This window comes from Oryctolagus cuniculus, chromosome 18 (genome assembly GCF_051225735.1).
Source record: "Oryctolagus cuniculus isolate XC-2025 breed Fujian yellow rabbit chromosome 18, ASM5122573v1, whole genome shotgun sequence".
NCBI lineage: Eukaryota > Metazoa > Chordata > Mammalia > Lagomorpha > Leporidae > Oryctolagus > Oryctolagus cuniculus.
Window position 1 is genome coordinate 58879730 of NC_142884.1, and position 13798 is coordinate 58893527.

Here is a 13798-nt window from a genome sequence, read left to right on the forward strand (position 1 = left end):
GTGCCACGACTCTGGCCCTACAGAGACTTCTTCTGAGATCCCCAGGCAGATCAACCTCAAACCCCATTCAACCAGAGCAAATCCAGCCGTGGAATACAACGCCGTGAGAAGACCCAATCCTGTGATCTCCCTAGACAAGAGTTTTCACACTCAGACTTCATCGACGTCTCTGTCTCCACCAAGAGCAGAACTGTAGCTCTAACGCCTTCCTCGAGAGGATGAGTGGATTAATGGCGTATGGTGAGGTTCACATGCCAGAAGGAGAATTTGCTTCGTGCTACTCCACAAACTGACACAAATAAGCCAAACAGAAAACAGCGTCGACTCTGATCCTACACCTCATTGCTGCAGAGTGACTGGGCCCGGTCGTGTCCCATCATCTGGGACTTCACAGAAACTCAGGATCTCCGTCGTCTCCACCCAGCTGAATCGGGATCTGCAGTTCAACGAGACTCTCATTTGAAAAGCACTGCTCTACAGAGCATCTGATAATCCACAACCCAGCGAGAGGAAATCAGAGCTTATTTCTGGCCCACATTCAGCCCCTACAAGGCAATGATTTTACTGGTGTCCCTACCCCAGGAGACCCTCAACTGATTGGTTCTCAGTGGGCCACAATAACCGTGACTGAGCCAGGTGGATGCCGAGAGCAGGGGTACAAGCACTTGGACCATCTTCTGCTCCTTTCCCAGTTGCATTAGCAGGAAGCTGGAACTCAAGTGGAGCAGCCAAGACTTGAACCAGCACTGTGATGTGGATGCCAGTGTCACAGGAGGTGGCTTAACCAGTGCCCCCCAACCCCCACCCCCACCCTGTGCTGGCCCTGCTTCTCACATGCTCCTCACTCATGGTCTGCATACACTGGACCGTTCACTTCCGACTGCAGGAAACGCGCTCCTAACTCTTGGAGTTTGCTCGCTGGTTGGCGCTTTCTTCCAAGCCCTGTCTGAGACCCTTTTGCTTTTAAGCTGATGTGAATTAAAGATTCTGCCTCTCTAATAAAAGCGTCTGCTTTTCCCTGTTTCCTGTGCATTTTAAACCCCTTTTACTAGTGAGAACCTTATCTGAGTTGCCATCAAAAGCTTCCAGTGCAGAGCCAGGACACATCCTGTGTCACACTCTTGAACTTCCTCCTGACACAGCTATGACCCAACTTGTGTTACACTCTTAAATGTCCCCACGCCAACATTAACCACAATCTTTCCTGTGATCACTATGTCCTAAACATCAGTGATAACAGAGCATAAAGTCCCTCTTGCTTTCCCAGTCATTGTTCTCAAAGTGGAGCAAAGGTATCTCTTTCTGGCCAGGCGTGGCTTTATTGCAGATCAACGTACAACAAATCAAACACAAACTCCACTTTCTCAAGCTGTTGGAGGGGAGGCTGGGAATGTGACAGGCAGAGAACACACAGGACCACTTTCATGGGTGTCTGCTCTTGCAGGATACGTGAGAATCTCAAACAGAAGAGGCGCGATGCCATTAGCTCAGTCGTTCCTCCTGGATGAGAGGCCCTCCTTCCCTTCCCCTCTCCATCTTAGTCCTGCCTCCATTGGCTGGGTCTGTCCACCCTGACAGTCCACTTCCTGTGCCCCTGCCATTCCTCATACCACGTGGCTTCTTCCCAAAATGTCCATCAAAATGTTGGTGAACTTTCCCCTTTGCCCCCAACCAGGAGGTATGTGACACAATAGAAATTGTGGACTTGGGAGTGAGAGGCCAGTGATTTAAAATCCCAGTCCTGTGTCCTTCTTGTCTGATCCTTTGGGCACTCATCTACAGTCTTTATAGCTGTATTTTGTCCTCATCATTGTGCATACCATACAGGATTGCTCTCCAAGTTCAGAAAGTTAGCCCTTATGGGTGGGTGCTTGTGGTTAAGACACTGTGCGGAATTAAAGAATCCAACTTCAATACCTCGCTCAACTCCTGGTCCCAGCTTCCTGCTAATGGAGGGACAGCAGTGACCGCTGGAGTGACTGGATTCCTGCCACTCATGTGTAAAATTTGGACTGGGTTCCTGTCTCCTAGCTCCAGGCTGCCCTCAGACATGGAGGGCATTCGGGGAGTGAAACAGTGAATGGGAGTTCACTCTCTCTCTTTCCTGTCTCTAAATGACTGCAAAACAATAATGGAAAAGTTACTTCTTGTAAAGCCTATCAAAGGGCAGTTAGTGCATGATAGCTGCTCCCGCTCTCCCCACCAGGCACTACTGCGCGGGTCCTGAGTCTTCTTTCTACATCACACCTGCCTGAGGGCAATGGGGGGCTGACAGGGGCCCAGCTTACCTCAGGGGTGATATCAGATCCAGCTCCTTCTCACCTCTTGTTCCTTCCAACTGTCACAGAGAAGGCACAAAAGAAGTCATCCTAAAAAAACAGTGAGTGTCGTTCTAAATCTCAGGAGGGAAAACGTATTGTGGAAGGAAAAACAATACCAGAAACACCACCTGACGTTCGAAACATCAGGGACATCAACCTGCACCCCTGACAACCCACGTGACTCAAGCCCTCGGAGATTCTGTTTCCTCACCCAGAGGAGGGGACGAGCAGGGCTCCGCGCAGAGGCTGCTGTGAGATTAAGTAAATGTGTTTAAACACCTAAAACAGGGAGAATCTGTCGTCTCTCCTGCCCTTTCAAAGAGGGTTGGACATGGTGGGGGCCGACATCACAGTGCGCTCCTCGGGCAGCGACAGCTCCTCCTGAGCACCCGCGGTCAGGAGCGAGCACTTGAGCTATTCATTAGCACACATCCTCCACGACAATGCCATTTCAATGCTCCCCAAAGAGCACCTGTTATCTGTCTGCAAATTGGACCCTCCTTGGCATAAATTATCAAGAAGTACTTTCCATGTGTCTGAAATGAAGGAGCGTGCTCCAACCAATGAGGAAATATTAAACAAAACAGAGAGCAGAGAAAGCACAGGAACACCCCACGCTGTGGCTTTAATAGTTGATCAATTGCAGATCAAGAGCTTTCATTTCTCCTCAGCTTTGGGTTGACAGCAGGAGCTGAGTTCCCACTCTTTAGAGATGATTGCTTTGGTGAAAAACAAAGGCCCCATTCACCGGAACTTAACCAGTAAGTACCCTCAAACCTGGGGCTGTCTCCCAGGGAAGTATCCAGATAACAGAGAACTCCATCATGGTGCTGTGTGATGCCCGAATAACAGGGCCATAGAGCGACCCATCACTGCTGGGTTACGTGACCTATCCTGTGTCTCTGGAAACATCATGAGAGCACAGACATGAGGGTACTGGGTAAAATTTGTTCAGTGAATTTCCTTAGACAAACGAGTGTCAGTCAAACCAAAGCTGACCTCTCCTGCAGACCTGGCATCCATGGCTGAAGGTCATGTGAAGGTTATGCATCTCTAATCCTCCGAGGCCCACCAGATTGCCATCTTTTCTTTGAGTCCTCCTATGATTTTTTTTGTGGAGGAGTAACTTTGCAATAGGACTAATCACACTTCCTCTCGTTCTGGCCAGAGCTTTTTCTGGATCATACTTGTCCTTCTTCATTGCACAGCATTTGTACCCCTCCCCCACTGAAAGCAACAGAGTCGCTGTCCACCTTACTGGTGGACATACTGAGAGAAGACAGGGGAACCTGAAGATACCACATCCACTGGAGTCCAGAAGACCAGACTGGAATTGTGGTTCTGGCAGGCAGTAACTGAAGGACCTTCAGCAAATGACTTAACTTTTCTATAAAATGACATAGAGTCAACTCTTTATCACTGGTGTCTGCATCCATGCATTCAACCAACCGTGGATCAAAAATATTTGAAAATTATTTGCATATGTACTGAATCCTGTAACAACTTTTTTCTTTATCATTATTCTCCAAACAATAATGTACAGCTAGCTATTTTATATAGCATTTACATTGTATTAGGTATTATAAGCAATCTAGTCATGATTTAAAGTGTATGGGAGGATGCAAATAGTTTAGATACAAATACGATGCCATTTTGTATGAGGGGCTTGCTCCATCAGTTTTGCTATCCGTGGGGGTCTGAGAATCACTGCTGCATGAACACAGAGCTCCCTCCAAAGGTGTTCATTCATTATTCTATTAATATGAGTTTTCATTGAGTGTCTTACTTTCCAGTCGCTCTTCTAGGCACTGGAAAGTGGACAGGACAGACATGGTCTCTGACCCTGTTCTGGAGGAGTGTAGAGAGGTCACCTCTTTGAACATTGCTAGTACCTGGAAGTAATTCAAGAACTATACACTTGGTTCATCTGTGATGTTGAGGACCATGCTTGGACAAAACCCTTGCTCCACAGGTAATGGGAAAATGGGTTAAGAAGCTGCTTCTGCATTAGCCAGAGTGAGATCCAACACACTTTAAGCAACATGATCATTTCTCCACCTGGTTGAATGTAATTCAGTCCAACAGTTGTGTCATGTGAATTCATGGGGTCAAACCTAACTCTACCTTTGGGGAATAGCAAGGAAAACATGTCCGATTCTTCTGGGATGGAGGAAGAGTGAGATAACAAATAGTGAGATAAACATAAATATGAAACCCTTGGAATACGCACATAAAAGACTGAATTACAAGGCTGCACAGAGGAATGGTGAATTCTCAAGTTAGAAGTGGCCTCCTTGGGGCCGGCACTGTGGTGCAGCGGGTTAACACCCTGGCCTGAAGCGCTGGCATCCCATATGGGAGGCAGTTCGAGACCTGGCTGCTCCACTTCCCATCCGGCTCTCTGCTATGGCCTGGGAAAGCAGTAGAAGATGGCCCAAGTCCTTGGGCCCCTGCACTCGCGTGGGAGACCTGGAAGAAGCTCCTGGCTCCTGGCTTCGGATTGGAGCAGCTCCGGCCGCTGCGGCCAATTGGGGAGTGAACCAGCAGATGGAAGACCTCTCTCTCTCTCTCTCTGCCTCTCCTCTCTCTGTGTAACTCTGACTTTCAAATAAATAAATAAATCTTTAAAAAAAAGAAGTGGCCTCCTGGGAACAGCTCCACCTGAGCAGGTGTGTGTGTGTGTGTATGTGTGTGTGTGAGGAAGGGTAGTTTAGTTGCTCAGTGGTGTTCAGAGATGGGTTTGCCCTTGAAAGAGGGGGGTGTGGACCTTAAAGGGAGAACACCACTGAGGCGACGTGGGAGACACATGAGCTTGCCACTTGCATTTCCTGCGTTTCCTAGGGTGCAGTTCTACTGTCAGGACTGACCTCTTCTAGCATGAAAGAAGAGAGCCAGAGAAGGAAACACCACTGGGAACAGCGGGTTTTGGCCTCGGAGGGTGAGGGGCCACGTGCTGAGTGGCCTTCTGAAGCAGGATCTGACTTCACAACATTCAGAGCACAGACACCAGACACGCTGGTCTGAGGTCTCTGCGAGGGCAGACAAGTGAGAAGGTGCTGGGCCCCGCCGGTCCGCAGCAGCGGAGAGAGAGGCTCAGCCCAGGCCTGGCCCCGGAGCTGGTGGGGATGCAGCGCTCCTGCGCTCCTGCGCTCCCCTTCTCTGCAGGAAACCAGGATTAAATTCTCCCTGACATCACCAACAGTCAGCACTGAACTGAGCAAAGGGAGTGACCCAGCCCGGGCTCCCGCTGCCTGTCTGCCTGTCAGCCTGTCACAGTCCTTCTAGCTCACAGAAGTTGTACCTTGCAGAGAGCGACAGGAGCTAGGCAGAAGGAGTGATGGACCAAGGACCAACATGGCATAATAAAACACAAGGCTCAGTCTTTTTATTTTCCTCCCCTGTCCCCTCTGTCTCTGTCCAGTGTCACTAATGAAGGCTTGAGAGCATCACCATGAACAACAGAGTGGAATTCAGCAACAGGTGGGCTGTGAGCATCTGCCCTGGCAGGAGGCTGTGTCCTCCAGTGCCTGGCCCTGTGGGCTGGCACCCCCAGAAGGGGCCGAGGGGTGGCTTGTGACTGAGTCTCCAACCCTCTCCTCTCAGAATCTCTTTGCCTCAATTTCCTCAAGTGCCTTCAATTAATCTCCACCCTCAGACAGTGTGCACTCAACAGTACGATGTGAAGGGAAATGGCTTGATCACTGTCCCAGGCTGAATTGTGTCCACCGTAGAACTCACATGGCTAAGGTCCCAATCCCCTGGATCGTAGAATGTGGCTGGGTTTGGAGAGCGGGTCTTCATTGAGGTAATAAAGTGGAAATAAATTGTTGGAGTGGACCCTAGTCCAAACAGACTTGTGTCTTTATCGGAAGAGGAGACTAGGATGCAGATATGCAGAGGTTGAGGGGCAACCAAGTGAGGAAATAGAGCGAAGGCAGAGATCTGCAAGCCAAGGAGAGGAGCCTTGGACAAAACCAGTCCTGCTAGCCCCTACATATGGAATTTGCGGCCTCGCTTAAGCCACTGTGTCTTGGCAGCCCGAGCTGACCAATACAGTGACCGACGCTGGTCAGATCTGAGATAAACCATCTGAACCTCACACACTCAGACTGATAAGGAGTATTCCAAGCTGAAGCCAACCAGGTCCTCACAAGCACACATACAAATACAAAGGACATCACTCATTTCATCTGTAACTGGCAAAATGTATACTCAGATCTCCCAAATGCCCAGTCTTCTCTGTGTTTACCTTTTTGTTGTTGTTATTTATTTTCATCTACTTGAAAGACAGAGAGAGTGAGGGAAATCTTCCATCGGAGGGTTTAAATATCTACTACAGCCAAGGCTGGTCTGGACCAAAGTCGGGAGCCAGAAGCTCCGTCCCAGGCCGCCCACATGGAGACCATGTGGCAGGGTCCCAAGCACTTGAGCCATCATCATCTGCTGCCTCCCAGGATGCATTAGCAGGAAGTTGGAGCAGAAGTGCAGGTGCCAGGAGGACCTGAACTGGTACCCTCACTATGGGACGCAGATGTTTCAACAGTGATTTCACTTGTGCCACAAAGATGCAGATCGCTTCTCAATACCTTTGAGGGAGTGAAAATGGAGCTCTTTGATGGCTTAGCTTGAAAAATAATATTTAGTACATGCAAAATACAAGGGTACTTCCAAAAGTTCACAGACAAGGGAATTGAAAAGTAAGGTTACTTGGGTGCAAAAAAATTGAAAAGTTGCACATTGTTTTCTCAAAATATGCATTTTTGTGAGCTTTTTGCTTGGATTTCAAAAAAAGTGTTTATACTAAAATAAATGTATCTTCTAATTTGATTTTCCACGACTTTTTTGAAGTACCCTCACGCTTGCTCAATTTGACCTAATAGTCAAATTGCTCATTTGGGGAAGTGGCTGATACAGTTCCTTTTTAAAAAAAAATTTTTTTTATCTCCAAAGAGGCCTTTCATTTAAGGAATACAGATTTCATGCATTTCATAAGTACAATTTTAGGAATATAGTGATTCCTCCCACCATATCCGCTCTCTGACCCAGTCTCCTACTCCTCCTCTTCCTCCTTCTCCCATTCCCAGTCCCATTCTCTATTAAGATTCATTTTCAATTAACTTTATACACAGAAGACCAACTCCATACCAAGTAAAGAGGTCAACAATTTACATAGAAATAAAAAGTAAAAAACAAAACAAAACATAAAGCAGCTGTTTCTCAACAGTCCAGACAAGGGCTATTCAAAGTCACTGCATCTTAAAGTTAATTTCATTTCTAAAATTTAATTTTGTTAACTTAATTAACTTTAAAGAAGCACCCAAGAATGATACATCTTTTGCCAGCACTTAAACATAATTATAATACAACTCTTTGAGGATAGAGGTCCTGCATGGTAAGTTAGTGCACAGTGACTTCTATTGTTAATTTAACAATTAACATCTTTATGTATGATGTCAGTGACCATCCGAGGCTCTTGACAGGAGCTGCCTAGGCTATGGAAGCCTTCTGAATCCACAAACTCCATCAGTATTTAGACAAGGTCATAAGCAAAGTGGAAGTTCTCCCCTCCTTCAGAGAAAAGTGCCTCCTTCTTTGATGATCACTTCTTTTCACTGGGGTCTCACCCACTGAGGTCCATCATGTAGGATATTTTTTGCCACTGTGTCTTGGCTTTTTATGCCTGAAATGCTCATGTGGGCTTTTCAGCCAAATTGGAAGCCTTAAGGGCTGACTATGAGGTCAGAGTGTTACTTAAAGTGATTGTCATTCTATGAGTCTGCTGTGTGGACTGCTTCCCATATTGGAGCATTTTCTCTTTTTTAATTCTATCTATTATTATTACCAGACACTTGATCCTATCCATATGATCACTTTAACACTGAAGATGGTATTTTTACCACCCAGCTTAAGGGGACTTGTAGTCCTACGGCCAGTTTTTAAACTGTACCCTTAGAATTAAGTCTATAGGAATGTATGCAGAACTATACAGCTTTACAGTTACGAACATCATATACTTCATAATTACAACTTTAGGAACATGGTGATTCTTGCCACCATGCCCACCCTCCCACCCATACTCCTAATCCTTCTTCCTTCTCCATCTCTTATCCCACTCATTTTTTACTGAGATCTATTTTCAGTTGACTTTATGCACAAATTTTTAACTCTATGTTAAGTAAAGAGTTCAACAAATAGTACTAAAAAAAAAACTATTCCTCAATAATTGCTTCTCAAAGTGTCAGTTTCACTTCTAGAGGTTGCCTTTTAGGTGTTCTATTAGCTATCACAGGTCAGGGAGAACATGTGGTATTAGTCCCTTTGAGACTGACATTTTCAGATTCATTCATTTTGTTGTAAATTACCGAATTTCATTTTTTTTACCACTGTGTACTATTCCATAGTGCACATATCCCATAATTTCTTTATCCAGTCTTTGGGTGATGGACATTTGGGTTGATTTCATGTCTTAGCTATTGTGAATTGAGTTGTGATAAATATGAGGGTGCAGATATCTCTTTCATATGCTGATTTAATTTCCCTTGGGTAAATTCCCAGGAATGGGATGGCTGGGTTGCATGGTAAGTCTAATAATTTGGTGGTGTCAGGTCAAAGATTTAGGTCTTCAATCCATTTTGAATGGATTTTTGTGTAAGGTGTAATGTAGGGATTCCGTGTCATACTTTCGCATTTGGAAATTCAGTTTTCCCAGCACCATTTGTTGAAGAGACTATTCTTGCTCCAGGGATTGGCTTTAGTTTCTTGGTCAAATATAAGTTGGTTGTAGATGCTTGGATTGATTTCTTGTGATTCTATTCTGCTCCATTGGTTTATCCATTTTTTTTTGTACCAGTACCAGGCTGTTTTGATTCTAACTGTCTGGTATTGTGATGCCTCCAGCTTTGTTTTTGTGGTATAAGATTGCTTTAGCTATTCGAGGTCTCCAGTGTTACCATATGAATTTCAGAATCATTTTTCTAGATCTGAAAAGAATGTCTTTGGTATTCTGATTGGTATTGCATTGAATCTGTAAATTGCTTTTGGAAGAATAGACATTGTGATGATATTGATTCTTTCAATCCATGAACATACAAGATTTTCCCATTTTTTTGTATCTTCTTCTATTTCTTTCTTTAATGGTTTGCAATTCTTATCTTAGAGGTCTTTGACATCCTTGGTTAAATTTATTCCAAGGCATTTTATTATTATTTTTTTTTGTAGCTATTGTGAATGGGATTGATCTTTCCTTCTCAGTCATGACATGTCTGTGTATACAAAGGCTGTTGATTTTCTGTACTGATTTAATATCCTGCTACATTACAAACCTATTCTATGAGTTCTAATAGTCTCTTGGTGGAGTCTTTTGGATCACCTATTTATAGAATCATGTCATCTGCAAATAGGTATAGGTTGACTTCCTCTTTCTCAATTTGTACCCCTTTGGTTTATTTTCCTTGCCTCATGGCATTGGCTAAAACTTCTATGACTATACTGAATAGCAATGGTGACAGTGGGCATCCTTTTCTGGTGCTGGATCTCAATGGGAATGCATCCAACTTTTTTCCATTCAATAGGACACTGACCATGAGTCTGTAATAAATTGCCTTGATTGTGTTGAGGAATGTTCGTTCCTTCTACACCCAATTTGCTTAGAGTTTTCATCATGAAAGGGTGATATATTTTATCAAATGCTTTCTCTACATCTATTGAGGTAATCATATGCTTTTTGTTCTTCAGTTTTTTTTTTTAATGTGATGTATCACATTAATTTATTTGTGAACGTTGAACTATCCCTGAATACCAGGGATAAATACCAGTTGCTCCAGGTGAATGATCTTTCTGATGTATTGTTGGAATCAAATGGGCAGAATTTTGTTAAGGATTTTTGTGTGTATGGTCATCAGGGAAATTGGTCTGTAGTTCTCTTTAACAGTTGCATCTTTTTCAGGTTTAGGAATTAAGGTGATGTTGGCTTCATAGAAAGAATTTGGGAAGATTCCTTCTCTTTCCATTGTTTTAAGTAACTTGAGAAGAACTGGAGTTAAGTTTCTCTGGCGAAGCTCCCTTCCTGGCTCGTGAACAACAACCTTCTTGCTGGATTCTCACATGGCCTTTTCTCCATCATGCATACATATATCTATGGAGATTCCCTAGTGTTGTTGTCGTCGTCTTCTTCTTCTTCTTCTTCTTCTTCTTTTTTTTTTTTTTTTTTTGACAGGCAGAGTGGACAGTGAGAGAGAGAGACAGAGAGAAAGGTCTTCCTTTGCCATTGGTTCACCCTCCAATGACCGCTGTGGCCAGTGTGCTGCGGCCGGCGCATTGCGCTGATCCAATGGCAGGAGCCAGGTACTTATCCTGGTCTCCCATGGGATGCAGGACCCAAGCGCTTGGGCCATCCTCCACTGCACTCCCTGGCCACAGCAGAGAGCTGGCCTGGAAGAGGGGCAACTGGGACAGAATCCGGCACCCCGACCGGGACTAGAACCCGGTGTGCTGGTGCCGCAAGGCAGAGGATTAGCCTAGTGAGCCGCGGCGCCGACAAGTTCTTCTTTAAATGTCTGGTAGAATTCAGCAGTGAAGCCATCTGGTCCTGGGCTTTTCTTTGTTGGGAGGGTCTTTATTACTGATTCAATTCCCATCTTGGTTACATGTCTGTTTAGGTTTTTTGTGTCTTCATGGCTCATATTTGGCAGGTTGTATGTGTCCAGGAATCTATCCATTTCTTCTAGGTTTCCTGGTTTGTTGGCATACTGCTCTTTGTAGTAATTTTTAATGATTCTTTTTATTTCTGTGGTGTCTGTTGTTACATTGCCTTTTTCATCTCTAATTTGTTATTTTGAATCTTCTCTCTTTTTTTTTTTTTTTTTTTTGGTTAGTTAGGCCAATAGTGTGTCAATTTTTTTATTTTTTAAAAAAAAAGGTCTTCATATTGCTGATCTTTTGTATTTTGTTTTGGTTTCAATTTTGTTGATTATTCTCTAATTTTTATTATTTCTTTTCTCCTACTGGTTTTGGGTTTGGTTTGCTGTTGTTTTTCTAGATCCTGGAGATATACTGATGACTCATTTACTTGATGCCTTTCCAATTTCTTGATGTTGGCACCAATTGCTGTAAACTTTTCTCTTAACAATGCTTTTGCTGTATCCTATAAGTTTTGATATGTTGTATTGTCATCTTCATCTGTTTACAGAATTTTTTGATTTCTCTTTTGATTTCTTCAGTGACCCACTGTTCATTCGAGAGCATGTTGTTCAGTCTCCATCTGTTTGCATATGTTATAGAGATTCTGAAGTTGCTGATTTCCAGTTTCACTCAATTGTGATCTGAGAAGATGCATGGTATGATTTTGATTTTTTTTGAATCTGCTGAGACTTGCTCTATGGCCTAGCATGTGGCCAATCCTAGAGAGAGTTCCATGTACTGCTGAGAAGAATGTATTCTGCAACTGTAGGGTGGAAAGTTCTGTAGATATCTATTAGGTCCATTTGGTCTATAGTGTCGATTAACTCTGTTGTTTCCTTGATGATTTTCTGTCTGGTTGATCTGTCCATTGCTGAAAGCAGGGTATTGAAGTCCTCCATTACTATTGTATTGGAGTCTACGTCTCCTTTTAGATCCCTTAACATTTGTTTTAAATAGACAGATGCTCTTAATTAGATGCATATACATTTATAATAGTTACATTTTGTCATTGAATTGATCCCTTAATCATTACATCATGTCCTTGTCTCTTTTAACAGTTTTTTTTTTGTTAAAGTCTCTTTTGTCTGATATTAAGATGGCTATACTAGCTCTTTTTGAATTTCTGTTTGCATGGAATATCTTTTTCCATCCTTTCACTCTCAGTCTGCATGCATGCATCTTTGTTGGTGAGATGTGTTTCTTACAGGCAGCAAACAGATGGGTTTTCTTTTTTAATCCATTTATCCAGTTTCTGTCTTTTAACTGAAGAGTTGAGGCCATTTACATTCAAGGTGACTGTTGATAAGTCACAACTTGGCCCTGCCATTTTCCCAAAAATATTCCTATTTTGTACTTTAGATTTCCTTTGTACTGGGAGATTTTCTTCCTTTACCTTCTTTCATAGTAAAGATCTTGTTTTTGTGTTTCTGTGTGTAGCACATCCTTAAGAATCTTTTGCAAGGCTAGATTGGTGGTGACAAGTTCTTTCAATTTCTACTTGTTATGGAAGGTCTTCATTTCACTTTCATACATAAATGAGAGCTTTGCACGGTTGACAGTTTTTTTTTCTCTTAATACTCTTAATATTTGGACTATACTTGCCATTCTTTCCTAGCCTGTAGGGTTTCTGATGAGAAGTCCACTATGAGTCTAATTGGAGATCCTCTGAAAGTATTCTGGTGTTTCTCTCCTTACTTTTTAGAATCTTTTCTTTATATTTTACTTTGGAGAGTTTGATTAAAATGTGTCGTGGTGAAGATCTTTTCTCATCATGTCTATTAGGAGTTCTATGTGCTTCCTGTACTTGGATGTCCCTTTCTTTCTCCAAATTAGGGAAGTTTTCTGTTATTATTTCTCTAAAAAGGCCTTGTAATCCTTTCTGTCTTTGCACACTTTCAGAAACTCCTGGAACCTGTATAGTGGATCGTTTGGTAGTATCTTGTAGATTCCCAACAGTGTCTTTTAGTTTTCTAATTTCCTCTCTTGTTTTTTGTCTGACTGTATAATTTCCTGTGATTTCTCTTCTGATTTATCAATTCAGTTGTTAAGTATTCCCACTGCATTTTTTATTTGTTCTGCTGAATTATTAATTTCCAGGATTTTATTTTGCTTTTTCTTTAAGATTTCAATTTTGATTTGTGGAGATACTCATTTGTTTCTTCTTTGTTTTATTTTTGTTTGTTTGTTTTTACTATGGTTGCTTTTATCTTTGGACTATGTGTAGATTAGGGGAGTGTGTGCCTTCAGGGAATACCTAGAGGCATGTGGTGGGTGTGGTCAGGCAGCTTTGTTTAATGCTCCAGGGTGAAGGTAGTGTTAAGGTGACACCCAGTTTGGGTGTGGTAAATCTCCTTTTTTTTTTTTTAATCAGAGGAAATGGTTTTTCTGTTCTGTTAGTGTAGACTCAACTCATTTCCTCTCCTCAAAGAAGACCAGTGCCTGGGCACCAGCCCCAGTGGATATAATATTCATCTGCACTTCCACAAGGACCACACAAACAACCTGTGCAAGCAGATTCCCCAGCAATGTCCCTCACCAGGGAACCAGGGAGCCCTGAGTGTGTGGAGCCTCCCACAGTGACTGCCCAAAGTGCCAGCCACACCCTGAGCCTTCCCACGCATCCTCAGTGTTTTCAAAGCCCTGCAGTCTCAGTGTTTTCACAGTCCTGGCACACAAGCCTCCCATAGTCATGAGCACCAACCCCCCCATCAGCTCTACCCGCCAGACTTAGGAGTCTCTGCTCTGCTGGTTGCTGGGTGTAGACACAAGCTGGCGCAGCTGTTATGTTTGTACAAAGT